This window comes from Urtica dioica, chromosome 7 (genome assembly GCF_054948205.1).
Source record: "Urtica dioica subsp. dioica isolate 48M chromosome 7, U.dioica_male_clone48M_v1_H2, whole genome shotgun sequence".
NCBI lineage: Eukaryota > Viridiplantae > Streptophyta > Magnoliopsida > Rosales > Urticaceae > Urtica > Urtica dioica.
This window is the reverse complement of record NC_142762.1, coordinates 12,555,619-12,573,665: the sequence shown is the minus strand read 5'-3', so window position 1 is coordinate 12,573,665 and position 18,047 is coordinate 12,555,619.

The following is an 18,047-nucleotide window of genomic DNA, read 5'->3' as shown; positions in this document are numbered from 1 at the left end:
ATCTTCAATGGTTTGAGCTTCTTCGGTGGGAATTGGCAATTTTGCTTTTTTAATCAAAACCCCCAAAACGGCCACGCGTAAATTTCCTTCCTCCAAAGGTGAGAAATGAACTACGCCTCCATTCATGTACGCTCGCCCATTTGCAACATGAATTGTGCCTCCTTTCACAACATCATCAATGAAAAGAAGACACTCGACGCTTTCATCCGAACTCGGTGTCACCGGCGTGGTTAGATTCAAAGAGCAACTAGCACGAACACTATTGGGTTTTTCCACAACGACATGATCGTTCTTCGGACAATCATCAACGATGTTAGGATCGATCTTCGGATGATTGCCAACATCGTCGTGTTCTAAGCAAATCACGAATATATATCAATATCTTAATATCAAAATCTTTAGCTTTATAGATAAAAAAAAATAATGAACATACCTAAAGAGACCGCGTCATTAACGTGTTCTTCAACGTTTGCCATCTCTTCATCATCAACAACCTTGTCCTTGAGATTCTCTTCCACACGCTCGACACTAGGCGACTCGATATTAACATCTCCGACATTAATGTTACCATTTCCACCGAAGGCTTTCATCACCAAAGATTTCAACTCGCTCATCTCCCGACGCATCCTAATTAATTCTTCGTTCGGCGTTGGAGGAACAAAGTACTTGAAACGCGAAGTGTGTTTGGATTGACCGCAAACTCGCGACGTTCCCAAAGCTTCTTGCAAAATGCTCTTTCCCGATTCCGGCACCCATGTCCCTTGCGTTGCTTGTTGTGATAACGTTTTCTACACAAAATTATTTTCAAATAAAATTACAAGATTAATTGTTATAACAAATGTAAAGTACTTACGATTTTTTCTGCCATTAGTTTGTCTTTCTCATCCTTGTAGTTATCTACGTCTTTCATTCGTGAGTCAATCCAAAGTTCCTCTTTCGTAGGCCATTCCCCCGTTTCTTCGTGCTAGTAAGAAGTAATTATACAATAATTAATAAACAATGGCAAATTTGGAATAACTAGAAAAAATAAATGAACCTAACCTTTTCTTGATCAAGCTTTCGATATCCATTTCGGCCCGTTCGAGATTTGTACACACTTTTTCCGGTATTTGCTTTCCCATGTTCCGATGTTTGTTTGAACACTTCGGATCGTCTATACTCAACAAATGCTATTTAATCTTCTTCGGTGACACTTGTGTAGAATTTCAAAACACAAGCCGGTCTCTTTAAGGCGATTGGATCGTTGATGATATCTTTGAGTAGATCGTTGTATAGCTCATGATGAAATAACCTTGCCGCTTCTCCGACTCTCATAAGGCAGTCGTGCTTTTGTTCAATAGGAATCGTAAATCCTTCTAACATTTCGTTCCAAATCCGTTCTTTAATTTGATTATTCTCTTTAGATCTCCAATCGCGCATCGAAAGTGGAGCGTATTCTCTAGCTAGCACGCCGAAGTAACTCGACAACTCATCACCCTCCTTACCAATTGGTTGACCCTTTTCATCAAATTGAACCGAAATTTTTTTACCTAGAGTTTTGGCCTTATTAACCCGACTCATAAGAGTGTTTCTTCTTTTTCCTTTTTCATCGGAATTTAGTGCTAGTTGTCTTCTAATTTTTTCTTTTACCACTATCGCTAGAAGTAGTAGTAGTGGACGACATTGAATCTAATAAACAAAATTCTAAACATAATCTCAATTTCCAACTTAAATACAACTTCAAATCAATATCAAACTCAAATACAACGAATTCAAATCCAATATACTAAAATCCAATACAAATTCTTCCTAACTTCAAATAAATACCAAATTCTAACTAAATAATAACATAAATCAAATTAAATTCAAAACAAGTTGGGAAATAACATACCCGGTGAAGGCGAGGACGTGGCGAGCGAGAGGCGAGGTGGAGGCGGGGCAGGGGCGAGGTGGAGGCGGGGCTGGGCGAGGTGGAGGCCGGGCTGGGCGATGTGGAGGCGGGGCAGGGGCGAGGTGGAGGCGGGGCTGGGCGAGGTGGAGGCCGGGCTGGGCGAGGTGGAGGTGGGGCTGGGTGATGTGGAGGCGGGGCTGGGCGAGGTGGAGGCGGGGTAGGGGCGAGGTGGAGGCGGGGCTGGGCGAGGTGGAGGCCGGGATGGGCGATGTGGAGGCGGGGCAGGGGCGAGGTGGAGGCTGGGCGGGGTCAAGGCGGAGGCAATGAGTGAGGGTGAGGACCGGAGAGAGAGGGGCGGGGAAAAGAGAGTATGAGGGCCGGAGAGAGAGGGGCGGCGAGAAGAGAGGGTGGTGGCCGGAGAGAGAGCGACGGCGAGAAGAGAGAAGGGCGGAGAGAGAACGACGGCGAGAGAGAGAGAGAGAGTGGTGGCGAGAGAGGGATGAGAAGAAACGAAGTAGAATAAGGAATGAGAATGGGGGAAAATTGAAAAAAAACGCTAAGTATAGAATATGAAATGGGCGGGTAGTTAAAAAAATTTGAAATTTTCAGATTTTAAAACGTTCCTACAACGCTTAAGCGTTGTAGGAGCTCGCTGCGGCGATGTATATTTCTCGCCGCGGCGAGATGCTTCTACAACGCTTATAATAAGCGTTGTAGGAGCCTCGCCGCGGCGAAACCAAATTCTCCCTGCAGCGAGAGTTACCCAGAAAATTCTCGCCGCGGCGAAAATGTGCCATCGCCGCAGCGAGGTAACCCTAGATGTCCTCGCCGCAGCAGTATACAATTTTCGCCGCGGCGACACCTTTCTACAACGCTTAAACAAGCGTTGTAGAATCCTCGCCGCGGCGAAAGAGAATTGTCGCCACGGCGAGGAATACATTCGCCGCGGCGTAAAATGTATGATGCCGCGGCGAGACTATATGTCTGGAACATGGTGCTCTCGATAAGATTTTCGCCGCGGCGACGACGTGTTCCCGCAACGGCGCAGGACTCCTGCCGCGGTGAGATTTGTACCTCGCCGTGGTGTGATTTTGTCGCCTCGGCGAACGCATATTTTTTTCGCGGCGAGGACATTCTACAACGCTTATGGAAGCGTTGTAGAATGTTCTCGCCGCGGCGAAGTAGAAATGTCGCCGCGGCGAGTGACACGAGACTGGTGATATAAATTCTCATTTCTCGTCTTTTTCACTTTGAACTCTCTCATAACCTCACTCGAAAAATATTTCCAGTATCTTTCCTACTCATTCTAGAGCGTCCTCGTTTACTAGTCTCATCTACACATTCAAATCTTGTAAGTTCTTCTTTAACTTGTTCTAATTGTTGTTCTCTTGATAATTTACTAATTAGAATGGGCAATTTTTTGTATAATTAGGGTTTTTCTATGAAGATGAGAAAGTGGATGTGGGAGAATAGATTGAATGAGATATATCGGAAAGGTGTAGATGAGTTTTGTGATTTTGCTAGAGAGAACATGGTAGATGTGAAATCTATTCGTTGTCCTTATATTAAATGTGGAAATCATAGACATTTTTCGATTGATATCGTTCGGACCCATTTTTTTGCATATGGAATAATGACCTCGTATCAAAGATGGTTCTACCATGGTGAGGTTTTTCGTTCTACGGCAAATGAGGATGATATTGATGATATGTGCGGAATGATGAATGATTTGGAGGACGATTTTGTTGAGCGACCGGAATTGTTTGAGTCCATGATGAATGATGCGGAGACACCATTATATGAAGGGTGTACAAGCTATTCGAAGTTGTCATTTTTAGTTACATTATTTCATTTGAAGGCGTCGGGGGGTTGGACAAACACTAGTTTTACTCTATTGTTGGAAACACTGAAAGAAGCATTTCCGAAAGACAATAAAGTACCTTTAAGTATGTATGAAGCAAAGAAGACTTTGGGTACATTAGGCATGAAGTACGAGAAATTCCATGCGTGCCCAAATGATTGTGTTTTATATAGACATGAGTATGAAGATCTAGATGAATGTCCGACGTGCAAAGAGTCACGGTGGAAGAAGGGTAAAATTCCATGTAACGGGGTTAAAGGAGTTACAGTTAAGGTACGTACATTTTCATCACTTGATTAGGAAATACATGTAGCTCATATTCATTATTTATTACTGATTTTCGTTAAATATATTTCAGTCGTTATGGTACATTCCTCCAATGCCGCGCTTTCGTCGAATGTTTAATAGTGTCAAACACGTGAAGAACATGGTTTGGCACTCCGAAAAGCGTATCGATGATGGTATGTTGAGACATCCTGCTGATGCTGCACAGTGGAAATCATTCGATTTAGAGTATAAGGATTTCAGTGTTGATACTCGAAATTTGCGCCTTGGTCTAGCTTCTGATGGAATGAACCCGTTCAGCATGATGAGCAGTAAATACAGTGTTTCGCCGGTTATACTTGTGAACTACAATCTCCCTCCAAAGCTATGTATGAAGAGAAAGTTCTTGATGTTAACGCTTTTGATTTCAGGACCGAATCAACCAGGAAATGATATTGATGTCTATTTGGCACCGTTGGTCGATGATTTGAAGATGTTATGGGAGAAAGGGATGGAAGTTAAAGACGCTTACCGTGGAGATTCGTTCAACTTAAGGGCAATGTTAATGTGGACTATTAACGATTTTCCGGCCTATGGAAACTTGTCAGGATACTCTGTGAAATGCTCGATTGGTTGTCTGATTTGCATGAAATACACATCTTCCATCCGTTTGAAGCATGGTAAGAAAACTGTTTTTCTGGGTCATAGAAGATTCTTACCAAGAGATCACTCGTATAGAAGATTGAAACAAGCATTTGATGGAAATTCAGAAGAACGACCCCCTCCTAGAATTTTGTCTGGTGAAGATGTCTATGAGATGGTTAAAAACGTCAATGAAGTGCTTGGGAAAAGAAAGCGGAGTGCTAGTACTAAAGAATCGTTCAAAGAGAATCCTTGGAAGAATAAATCGATTTTCTACGACCTTCCTTATTGGAAGACACACTACGTCCGGCATAGTCTGGATGTTATGCACATCGAGAAAAATGTTTGCGAATCGCTTATTGGTACACTTCTTGATGATCCAAATAAATCGAAAGACTGAATAAAATCTCGATTGGATCTCAAAGAGATGAATATAAGAAGCATTTTGCATCCCGAGGAGGGGGGTGGGAAAAAAACAAAATTACCACCGGCAAAGTACACTCTAGATCGAAAGGAGAAAAAGAAATTGTGTAACTGGTTTGTTTCTATTAAAGAAATTGTAGAACCTTTCTACAACGCTTAAACAAGCGTTGTAGAAACCTCGCCGCGGCAACGTATATTCCATGCCACGGCGAGGGTAGTTCGCCACGGCGGGAATATCACCTCGCCGCGGCGAGACAAGTTCTTAAAAAACACAGACTCTCGGTATTAAAAAAATCAAAATCTCGCCGCGGCGAAGTAATATTTTAGCCACGGCGTAGAGCACTCGCCGCGGCGGGGACTATACGGTGCCGCGGCGAGAATAGTCACGCCGCGGCGAGAAAGGTACCTAGCCGCGGCGAAGAAGCAGTCTACCACCTAATCATTCACTTTTTTTTCCAATATTTAACCTGTTCTCCAACTATAAATGATCATTCAATTAAAATTTATACAATCAATAAAACAAACCAAACTAGTCTTAAACATATAACATCAAGTTTCAAACATATGTGAAATAAAACACACCAAACGAGTCTCAAACAAAGACTGAAGTCTCAAACACACAAATAAAACACAGTAATCTAGTCATAAACATAAACAAACCAAGCGAGTCTTAAACTGAAACTTAAATTTAAAAAGAGTTTGAAATTTATATGGAAGAGTTGATGTTGTTGGTTCTTGAAATTTACTCGTCATTCGGTGGTGGTGGTGGTGGGTTCGCCGAATATTGAGGAGGTGCCATATGCTGTGGCCACTGCGGTGGTGCGTACGGATAGTTGGAGTACTGAGGATATGGAGGAAATAACACCTGATTCTCTTGGTTGATGTCCCACCAAGAGTAGAGATCGTTCAATTGATTAATGTGAGAGGCGCCATACTCCGCTTGTTGGTGCATGTATTGTTGTCAATGGTGCCCACAAGAAGAGTTGTAGTCTTTATTTTGTACATTTGATGTAATAAAGTCTCATGAAGACTCTTGCTTGTAATTGCCTGTCTATTCATTAATAAAGTTGAAACGTTCATTCATTCTTTCTTTGTTTGAAGCTTTATGATAAAACCTTAGTCTTTTAGTCCATAAACAAACTTAACAACTTACGAAGAGACAAATGTAGATTTGCATGAACAAACTCTTCGTAGTTTGCTTAAAACGATATATTTGCAATCTAAGGGTCAAAGGACTATTGACCTCAGTATGATTGTTAGAAGAATCTATGATGTCTGGTTATGAGGCATTGAGAGTTGGAGACTCTATAGTTCTTCTAGGTATCTTCCGAAGGTACTGAATTGACCAGTGCACTTCTAGAGACAATATAAGAACAAACCATTTAACCTCTTATGTCTCGAAGTCACTATGTATGAATTGCATCATGCTTACCTTAATCCTGAAATGAGACATGCCATTTCACACCTTAGTATTCTCATTTGAGAAAGTTAAAGTTCGGACTCACTATGTGATTCCGAACAAGGCCTATTGGTGAAGTACTAAGTTGTGAGTCTGTCATAAGTAACTTTGTGAAGTTCTCATAGATATGGAATTCATGTACAAGATTGCTGAAATGCAATGTATGTCACCTCATGCTTTGTTCCTTGGAGTGTGAATAAATGAACTGGCCAGTGTCCAAATTGAGTCCTGACTCTTTTGGATGAAACAATGTGACTTGTTAGCTCCTCGTCAATACATTGTTTCTAACTTATTCACAAGCGACAAATGAGTTGAGGAAATAACAGCTAGAAGGGTAAAATGGTAATTTAGTAAATCCCGACTAGCTGATGACATTCATGAAGGGTAAACATAGATAATATTCAGTGGACCCGCTCATCATAATTAGGTCGAATTCTTGAGTAGAAAACAAATTCATTTGAACCGAGAGATTTTCAGTGTCAGCTCTTTAGTGGAGTCAATTGGCATTAAGCTAAACTTGGAAAAGGTTTGTGAACTTTTGAGTCCAAGTTTTTAGCTCAAGCTTTGTTCATTTGGGTCCATGAGGTCACTGTCACGAATCACATCGATAGGAATAGTTAAACTGGAAGCTAAGTCAAAACAAGAACGAAAATAGTCAAAAGGGTATTTTTGTCTTTTGAGACATATGATGAAATGAATGTCAATAAATTTTTTGACAAGTTCATTTGATGACTTAATGTCACTTGGCCATAACTTGATTATTGGGCCTTGTGAATTAATTTCGTTTCATAAGAATTTTATTGAAAATTCTTAATGGGCTTTTCTCATGTTGTCATGAACAAATGAAGAAGCTTCTAGAAGCTCCTTCTAGATGAGAATAGGCGCCCGTAATACCCAAGGAAAGAGAGTTTATTTTGGGCAAAAAATGTATTTAGATACTTGCCAAAAGAAAAAGAGGAAACAAATTTGCATGTAGATGCACAAGGAATTTCGGCCAAGAGAGTAATGGGCAAGGCAAGGAACAAAAAAGGAAACAAATCCAAGCCTCTAGGAGGCAGCCTTGGGCGCCCAACATGGAATGGGAAATAAGGGATTTTTGCTCATGAATATATGATATTCTATAGAAGAGGAAAGTACCTTATTGAAGGTAAAACCTCTCCTATAAATAGGAGCCCCATTCCTCACATTTCATACATCCTAAGTTTAAGAGATTGAGAGACTCTCTCTCTAGAACTTGGCCGAAAATCCTGTCTCTCTCTCTCTAGTTTATTTTCGATTTTTTCTTGTCTTGGCACCTAGGTCGTCATTCGACCTAGTGTTTAGCTCTGCGACTTCGAGACTCGTTCTTAAGTCGTAGTGTTTAAAAGTGCCCACTCACTGATTCCTTCTTTTCGAGTGATTTAGTGATAGAAACTTTCGTGGTTGCTCGAGGTGCCGAGGAAAGAAAGAGAGACGTGCTGCGAGGGGAGACGAGCGTTGCAAACTTTCCAAAAGCTTCTTCAAAGTTCAAGCTTCAAGAAAGGTTAGTAAATTCTTAGCTCATATTGGTTTTTAATTACATGTACTTGCACTTGTCTAGGTTAGTAAAAACCGTTTTTACTTGTAAAATAAAATTTTTAAAATTCCGCCGCTTACCGAAGCGTTAATTATTTTCTTAAACCCTAGATCGATTCCAACAAATGGTATCAGAGCTATGGTCAAAGATATGCATGCACATGTATTTAAAAATATGAGCTTGAAAATCGTTTTCGAAAGTTTACTAATTTTGTGACAAGTTAGAATTGTTATCTTAGATTTTTTTTAATTTATTGCTCTTGCCTTTAAATTAAAAAGCATGTTGTTTTTCTATGAGTTTGGGATGTTTTTAAAACACATTAGAATCAGTTCTAAAAGTTTTTAATTTTTTATATTGAAAAACGTGTTTTAAAGGTTTGAGAAATTTCGGTAAATTTTGTGACTAGTTACCTTGTCTTTCTAATTTCTTTTGTTTACCGTATTCGTTTTATGCTTGTTGTTATTTCTTTTATGCCTTGTTATTACCCTGCTAATAAAACACAAATAAAATCTTTAACAACCTTCATAAAACGTTCCGTTACACTCGATTCTTTTTCGCACCTAAAAAGGACCAAAGTTTTAATTATTTCTCTTTCTTCGAGCTGGAGTAAATCCGCATTAAAAGTGGAATAACTCTCTGCTCAGAAATCTAAATTTAATGATTCTTGAATCAAATTAAAGCTCTGTCTGTCCTATGTCCAATTCCACCAGTTTCGGCTCAAAAGGACATCGGAGCCGCCAGATATGGCGATTTTACTCCGAGGTGCGCGGCTGTCTAAAACTCCAGTTTTTTAGAAATCCGGATTTTCAAACCCCACTACCATGAGTTATAGAACTCTAATGAGAAAACTTTCTTGAGCAAAAATGTTTTTCATATGATTATAAACATGATGTGTAAGATTAAAAGTTTTGATTTTTGAAAGATTAATTGAAATTGAGTTTTTACAAAACTAGTTTGAATTTTGAAAAACTGTTTTCACTTTCAAACTTGAAAAATATTTTGTCATCCAAATCAAATAAATTTTCAAAATGTTTTCAAAACTATATCTATATCACATATGTTCAAAATCTATATGCTCTTGAAAATTTGAGTGGGAGGTCTCCTTGTAGACAAGCCGAAAAATAAAAAGATGTGTAATCTCAAACTTTCAAGTGTTCGAGTGAGTTGAAGTTCACACTTCCCTCACGCACTTTCCCGAAATAGAAAATAGGAAAAGATCGAGTATGTACCTTGTGCCTTTATGCACTAATACTACTCTGAACATGTTGATCTAGGATTCTCTTCTAGTTGTCCGCTCTGTCGCTCTCTAACTAGGAAATCTGTTTCCGAACTTATAAGAGTCGATGAACCAACTCCAAAAACTAAGTGGGAGGGTTATACTTGTTGTTTGTAACCCACGATCCCCAACACTAATGAAAAGTGCAAGTGTCGCCGGACTAAGAGTCACCCTCGTGGCCCTCTCTTAAATGAGAGTACTCAAGGGCGCTTTGCTCTGATCATTGCTCAATGAGCTACGTCCGAGAGTGAGACGATGATGACAAGGCCTCCCCTTGGGGGATTGTTTTTCAAAGTTGACCTTTTGGACTAAGTGGTTGGTTGCACACTTAGACTCAATCCCTAGTAATCCTCCCTCGAGGCCCTGCGAAAGGATGTGAGTGATCAAACCAATTTACAAGGTGGCTAGTCAAAATAGATGTATTGACATCTGGGCTTAGCATTAATGATGTGTCATTTACTTATAAAAGGAGATTTTTTGCGGCCTTCTCTTGAGGGAGTAAATTATCGTTTGGTTTATAACACCTTTGAATTTTATAAAAGTCTTAATAAAACTTAAATCCTAAACCAAAGACTAATCATAAACTTGTTTCAACTTAAATAGGCAATATGTCTCTCAACCTTCTCTCGTTCATCCTTTCCTCGAACAAACTCGAAAACGAAAACTACGTAGATTCGAAACGTAACCTCGACATAATACCTACCGTTAAGAAGCACAAATGGGTACTCACCACCCCGTGTCCTCCTCTGACGAATGATGATTCAACTCAAGAGGACAATGACGCCTTAGCGGCCAGGCTTCGATCCGATGAGATTGTGAGGTGCTGTATCTTGGCATCTATGAACAATATGCTGAAAGTGCAACATCATGACATCGAGACTGCCGCTGACATGCTCTACAATCTCCTTGAGATGTTTGGAGGGCAAAGGCATCAAACAAGGCTACAAGCAGTCCGACAGTTTATGAACTGTCATATGCAGGCTAGGACTACTGTTGGAGACTTCATGATACTGATCATTAGTGTTCTGAATAAAATGGAAATCCTAGGATCTGAGATTGATGGGAAGAATATCATAGATATGATCTTAGAAACTCTCCCCGAGTCTCTTGATACCTTCATGCTTAACAACTCCATTACAAAGCTAAAGTACACTGTTACCGAGCTTATGAAGGAGCTTCACACTGCTGTAGGTCTCAATAAGAGAAAGAGGAATCAAGGAGAGGCACATGCTACTGAGCAAAAAGCCTCCGCCTCTGGAACTAAGAAGAGACCTCACAAGGCCGATAAAAAGAACTGTCCTGCCTATCTCAAAGCAAAGGAACATAGTATTGTACTAGTTACCGAAGCATGCTTAGTAGCTGATAATGTATCAACGTGGATTCTTGACTCCGCTGCTACTAACCATATTTGTTGTTCCTTGAATGGTTTCAAGAAAACCAAAAGCTTAGAGGAAGGCGAGTTCTGTTTCAAATGGGGTGATGGGAGCCTGGTGTCTGCGAAGGCTGTGGGATCCGTGACGCTGTCTTTTGAAGACCGCACTTTAAACTTGAATAATGTTTATTTTGTTCCTACCATTGGGAAGAACTTAATATCCGTTGCTCGTCTTCGTGAGCAAGATTATTGTTTAAAGTTCATAAAGAATGGAATTCGTATTTCGTTTCCTGATAATTCTTTTGTCACTGATGCATGTATGAAGAATGCTCTTTTCTACATCTGTCACCTTCTCTTTTAGACACCGAAATAGATAATGATCTAATTAGGGAGCCAAAGAGGATCAAACTTTCTGAATCGTCCGATCTAACAAAATCAACATACCTCTGGCACTTAAGACTTGGTCATATCAGTCTAGATAGGATTAAGAGACTTGTGAGGGATGGTCCACTCCAAGCCTCTGCAATAGGTTCACTACCTACTTGTGAATCCTGCATAGAAGGAAAAATGACTAAGCGACCTTTCTCCAACAAGGGTCGAAGAGCCACTGAGTTGCTGGAACTAATACATTCTGATGTATGTGGTCCGCTCAACCAACAGGCATGTGGAGGATACGAATACTTCGTTACCTTCATTGATGATTACTCAAGATATGGGTTTGTCTATTTGCTTAAACACAAATCCGAGACCTTTAACGTATTTAAGGTCTTTAGGGCTTTAGTGGAAAAGCAAACTGGCAAAGTGATCAAAACCCTTCGATCTGATCGAGGTGGTGAGTATATGTCTGGAGAGTTCGATGACTTTCTTAACGAAGAAGGTATCGCTTCTCAGCTTACCGCACCTGGCACACCTCAACAAAACGGAGTGTCAGAGAGAAGAAACCGAACTCTTATGGAGATGGTTAGATCGATGATGAGTTACTCATCACTCTCGCTTTCCTTTTGGGGATATGCCCTTGAAACAGCCGCCTATATTCTGAACCAAGTTCCGTCCAAAACGGTTCCTGGTACTCCTTATGAATGATGGACTGGCCGTAAAGTGAATCTTGGCCGCATCCGAATTTGGGGTTGCCCTGCACACGTGCTGAGGCAAAAGACTAGCAAGTTGGCTAGTAGGTCAGAATTGTGCCTGTTTGTAGGATATCCGAAGGAAACCAAAGGTTTTACTTTCTATAGTCCCGAGGAAGATAAGACTTTCGTTAGCACGAATGCTCGTTTCCTTGAGGAGGACTTTATGAAGGATGCGAAACCTAGAAGCAAAATTGTGCTTGAAGAAAAGTTGGGTGAGGAAGCTTCTACCTCATCTGTAAGAACTGTTCTTACCCCAACTGAAACACAACCTAACTCATCAGAATCTCATCAAGTAGTACTTCGACGTAGTGGGAGGGCTGTTCAACAGCCTGACAGGTACATGTCTTATGGAGACTCTCTGGTAGCCGTCTCCGACATGGATGACCCTGTTTCCTATAGCCAAGCGATGGCTTGTTCTGAATCAAACCTTTGGCTTGACGCCATGAAAGTTGAAATGCACTCGATGTATGTCAACAAAGTCTGTAAACTTGTAGACCTTCCTGAAGGGATTAAACCCGTAGGGTGTAAGTGGATATACAAGAAGAAAAAGGGTCCTGATGGGAACGTCGAGACGTTCAAAGCACGACTTGTGGCAAAGGGTTATACCCAACAAGAAGGGATTGACTATGAAGAAACCTTCTCGCCAGTCGCGATGCTTAAATCCATCCGCATACTCCTATCCATAGCTGCAGCTCTCGACTATGAGATCTGGCAAATGGATGTCAAGACAGCTTTTCTGAATGGCAATCTTGACGAGCGTATTTACATGGCTCAACCAGACGGTTTCGTGTATAAAGGTCAAGAGACCAAGGTTTGTGAGTTTCTTAAATCCATTTATGGACTAAAGCAAGCATCTAGGTCATGGAATATTAGATTCGATGAAACTGTAAAGAGCTTCGGCTTTGAACAGTCAATAGATGAGCCTTGTGTTTACAAGTTAATACACGAAGGCAAAGTTGTGTTTCTGGTACTATATGTCGATGATATACTGCTCATTGGCAATGACTTGGGTAAGTTATCTGAGGTTAAGGTCTGGCTGGCAAAGCAATTCGATATGAAGGATCTAGGAGAAGCCGCATACATTCTGGGAATCCAAATCTTTCGAGATAGGAAAAACCGGACCCTGTCGCTCTCTCAAGCATCTTATATTGATAAGGTGATGGATCGCTTCTCGATGCAAGACTGCAAGAGGGGTCAAACACCCTTTAGGCATGGAGTTTCACTCTCTAAGGACCAGTCTCCCAAGACTGCACAAGAGATTGAAGACATGAGTAAGATTCCTTACGCCTCTACCGTAGGAAGCCTCATGTATGCTATGCTTTTCACTAGACCTGATATATGTTTCGCCGTTGGCGTAGTTAGCCGTTTCCAATCCAACCCTGGACCCGAGCACTGGATTGCTGTTAAGCATGTTCTTAAGTATCTTCGAAGAACTAGGAACTTGATGCTTGCATACTCAGGTACTGACCTGACTATGACGGGATATACCGACTCCGATTTTCAAGCGGATAAGGATTCCAGGAAATCCACTTCGGGATCTGTGTTCATCCTTAATGGTGGAGCTGTTGTGTGGAGAAGTATTAAGCAATCTTGCATTGCTGACTCCACAATGGAAGCAGAATATGTGGCTGCTTGTGAAGCATCCAAAGAGGCTGTATGGCTTAGAAAGTTCCTTAAGTATTTGGAAGTTGTTCCAAACGTCGACGAGCCCATGACCCTTTATTGTGATAATAGTGGGGCTGTCGCTAACTCAAAGGAACCTAGAAGCCATAAGCACTCTAAGCATATTGAGAGGAAATACCATTTGATTCGAGAGATCGTGCAGCGCGGAGACGTGGAAGTGAAGAAGATCTCAACGGTGGACAACCTCGCAGATCCATTCACCAAGGCCCTAGCGAACAAGGTCTTCGACCAACATCGTGAGGGATTAGGCCTGAAGGACTACACACACCTTCTTTGAGTCAAGTGGGAGTTTGTTGTCAATGGTGCCCACAAGAAGAGTTGTAGTCTTTATTTTGTACATTTGATGTAATAAAGTCTCATGAAGACTCTTGCTTGTAATTTCCTGTCTATTCATTAATAAAGTTGAAACGTTCATTCATTCTTTCTTTGTTTGAAGCTTTATGATAAAACCTTAGTCTTTTAGTCCATAAACAAACTTAACAACTTACGAAGAGACAAATGTAGATTTGCATGAACAAACTCTTCGTAGTTTGCTTAAAACGATATATTCGCAATCTAAGGGTCAAAGGACTATTGACCTCAGTATGATTGTTAGAAGAATCTATGATGTCTGGTTATGAGGCATTGAGAGTTGGGGACTCTATAGTTCTTCTAGGTATCTTCCGAAGGTACTGAATTGACCAGTGCACTTCTAGAGACAATATAAGAACAAACCATTTAACCTCTTATGTCTCGAAGTCACTATGTATGAATTGCATCATGCTTACCTTAATCCTGAAATGAGACATGCCATTTCACACCTTAGTATTCTCATTTGAGAAAGTCAAAGTTCGGACTCACTATGTGATTCCGAACAAGGCCTATTGGTGAAGTACTAAGTTGTGAGTCTGTCATGAGTAACTTTGTGAAGTTCTCATAGATATGGAATTCATGTACAAGATTGCTGAAATGCAATGTATGTCACCTCATGCTTTGTTCCTTGGAGTGTGAATAAATGAACTGGCCAGTGTCCAAATTGAGTCCTGACTCTTTTGGATGAAACAATGTGACTTGTTAGCTCCTCGTCAATACATTGTTTCTAACTTATTCACAAGCGACAAAGGAGTTGAGGAAATAACAGCTAGAAGGGTAAAATGGTAATTTAGTAAATCCCGACTAGCTGATGACATTCATGAAGGGTAAACATAGATAATATTCAGTGGACCCGCTCATCATAATTAGGTCGAATTCTTGAGTAGAAAACAAATTCATTTGAACCGAGAGATTTTCAGTGTCAGCTCTTTAGTGGAGTCAATTGGCATTAAGCTAAACTTGGAAAAGGTTTGTGAACTTTTGAGTCCAAGTTTTTAGCTCAAGCTTTGTTCATTTGGGTCCATGAGGTCACTGTCACGAATCACATCGATAGGAATAGTTAAACTGGAAGCTAAGTCAAAACAAGAACGAAAATAGTCAAAAGGGTATTTTTGTCTTTTGAGACATATGATGAAATGAATGTCAATAAATTTTTTGACAAGTTCCTTTGATGACTTAATGTCACTCGGCCATAACTTGATTATTGGGCCTTGTGAATTAATTTCGTTTCATAAGAATTTTATTGAAAATTCTTAATGGGCTTTTCTCATGTTGTCATGAACAAATGAAGAAGCTTCTAGAAGCTCCTTCTAGATGAGAATAGGCGCCCATAATACCCAAGGAAAGAGAGTTTATTTTGTGCATAAATGTATTTAGATACTTGCCAAAAGAAAAAGAGGAAACAAATTTGCATGTAGATGCACAAGGAATTTCGGCCAAGAGAGTAATGGGCAAGGCAAGGAACAAAAAAGGAAACAAATCCAAGCCTCTAGGAGGCAGCCTTGGGCGCCCAACATGGAATGGGAAATAAGGGATTTTTGCTCATGAATATGTGATATTCTATAGAAGAGGAAAGTACCTTATTGAAGGTAAAACCTCTCCTATAAATAGGAGCCCCATTCCTCACATTTCATACATCCTAAGTTTAAGAGATTGAGAGACTCTCTCTCTAGAACTTGGCCGAAAATCCTGTCTCTCTCTCTCTAGTTTATTTTCGATTTTTTCTTGTCTTGGCACCTAGGTCCTCATTCGACCTAGTGTTTAGCTCTGCGACTTCGAGACTCGTTCTTAAGTCGTAGTGTTTAAAAGTGCCCACTCACTGATTCCTTCTTTTCGAGTGATTTAGTGATAGAAACTTTCGTGGTTGCTCGAGGTGCCGAGGAAAGAAAGAGAGACGTGCTGCGAGTGGAGACGAGCGTTGCAAACTTTCCAAAAGCTTCTTCAAAGTTCAAGCTTCAAGAAAGGTTAGTAAATTCTTAGCTCATATTGGTTTTTAATTACATGTACTTGCACTTGTCTAGGTTAGTAAAAACCGTTTTTACTTGTAAAAGAAAATTTTTAAAATTTCGCCGCTTACCGAAGCTTTAATTATTTTCTTAAACCCTAGATCGATTCCAACATGTATTGTTGCGTGTTTTGGAACCCCCCGACGAGATAGTTGGAGCAATGAGCAATGTAGTCGATGGTGGCGGGGTCGATTACCGGAGGTACTGGTAAGCGCAATAGGGGCTCCGCTTCCCCCTCTTCCTCTGCTTCCTCCGCTTGTGGATCCTCCCTAATCTTGTACCGCTCGATAATGGAATCCGTAATAGGCCCCATTGGACTGTTGATCGTATCCCTTTTCGAGCGTGGTACCCCCGCATTTGTACAAAGGCCGGTAATGATCGACAGATATGGCAAACCGTGTCGTTCATTAGTATAGTCGAGTTTCTTCATCCAAGTATAGATGAATCGACCGACGTTAATGGAAAGGCCTTTAACAATGCAGAACAACACCTGGATACGATCCTCATCGAGAGTGGTGAAGTGCTTGATCGGATAGAGACGAGCGCAAACAAAGTAAATCCACGCTTTAGCGATCCTGGTGAGTTGCTCACGCTTGAGTATCCTTTTTTCCTTTTTCACTGACCCAATCCTCTCCCGGAATGCACAACACCTGCGACATCTCCTGATGGCTACAACTTCTTAGCCATTCTCGATAGCCCTCGTTCTCGAAAGGCACATCTGGGGTCCCAAGAAGATCGTTGATAGCTTCGACACTCATATCGACCGGTTTCCCACGGACCGTCACAACATCACCTTGGGAGTCCGGCAAGTTTGCGTAGAATTCGTACACGAAGTTGACGTTCAAATCGAACTCGGGTACAGCACAGTACCTCCCCCAATCATGACCAACTATGCTGTTGCGGATTTGCTTTCCTATATCCGACGTATTGCTTACATTGAATCCTCTCTCATGGATAATGTTACGCGGCAAGATTTTGTCGTAGCGTTCCTCCGCGACCTTGCTAGTAAAGATACTCGAGTTGTATTCCTCTTCGGGAGACTATTGACGAGGTCGCTTGCTTTTTCCTTTACTCTGACCTCTGGAAGAGCTCGGAGCCTTGGAGCCCGCCGTGTTTTTAGTTCGACGCATTTTCAAGCTCCTACAAAACATAATCATAAACAATTCTACAATTAACATATAACAAATTATATATCAATTCCAACAATATATATTTAAACATGACAAATTAAAACAATTCCAACAATCACAAATAATTCATAAACAATTCGACCAATCACAAATTCATGAACAATTCGATCACTCACAAATTCATAAACAATTCAATCTCAACATTAATATACATAACCATTTTAACCACAAACCTATGTAACAATATGTCAAACACAATCCGGACATTTCAATTTAACTCAAATTCTCATTCAAATTCATTCATATCAACAAAACCCTAATTTCACTAAATTCACTCATTCAATTCCACTAACCTAAATTCACTCATTCAAATTCCACTAACCTAAACCCTAATTTCTTGTTCTAACAAGAGAAAATCAAACAAAACCCTAAATTTGTGAATTAAAAAAATCAAACTATATGCAATTCGGGTAAACAACAAGAAATCCATATCAACAACACGAAATTAAATCAATAACTACCTTAAAAAACTTTTAAAATCATACCTTACAATGAGGCGGCAAGAGAGAGAGAGAGAGAGGCGCGAGAGGAAGCACGGCGAGGACTCGGCGAGAGAAAAATGGCGGCGAGGACAAGGCGAGAGAGAGTTGGCGGCGAGGACAAGGCGACGGCGAGATTTTGGGGCGGCGAGGACGTGGCGAGGGATTTTGGAAGAAAAAAACTGGAGAGATGCGGCCGAAAATGGTTGTCTCCTGTGTGGGTATTGGAAAAAATGAGAAAAAAAACTGAAAACGGCCTTTTATAGTGAAAACCTAAAAAATCTCACCGCGGCGACAATATGTCGTCGCCGCGGTGAGGTGTTCCTACAACGGATATTATAACCGTTGTAGGAACGTCTCGCCGCGGCGAGATTCCTCACTCGCCGCGGCGAGACAGTTTCTTAAAAAACTGCTTGGCCACAGTATCCACCTCGCCGCGGCGGAGAATATTAAATACCAAATTCTAGCTAAATAATAACATAAATC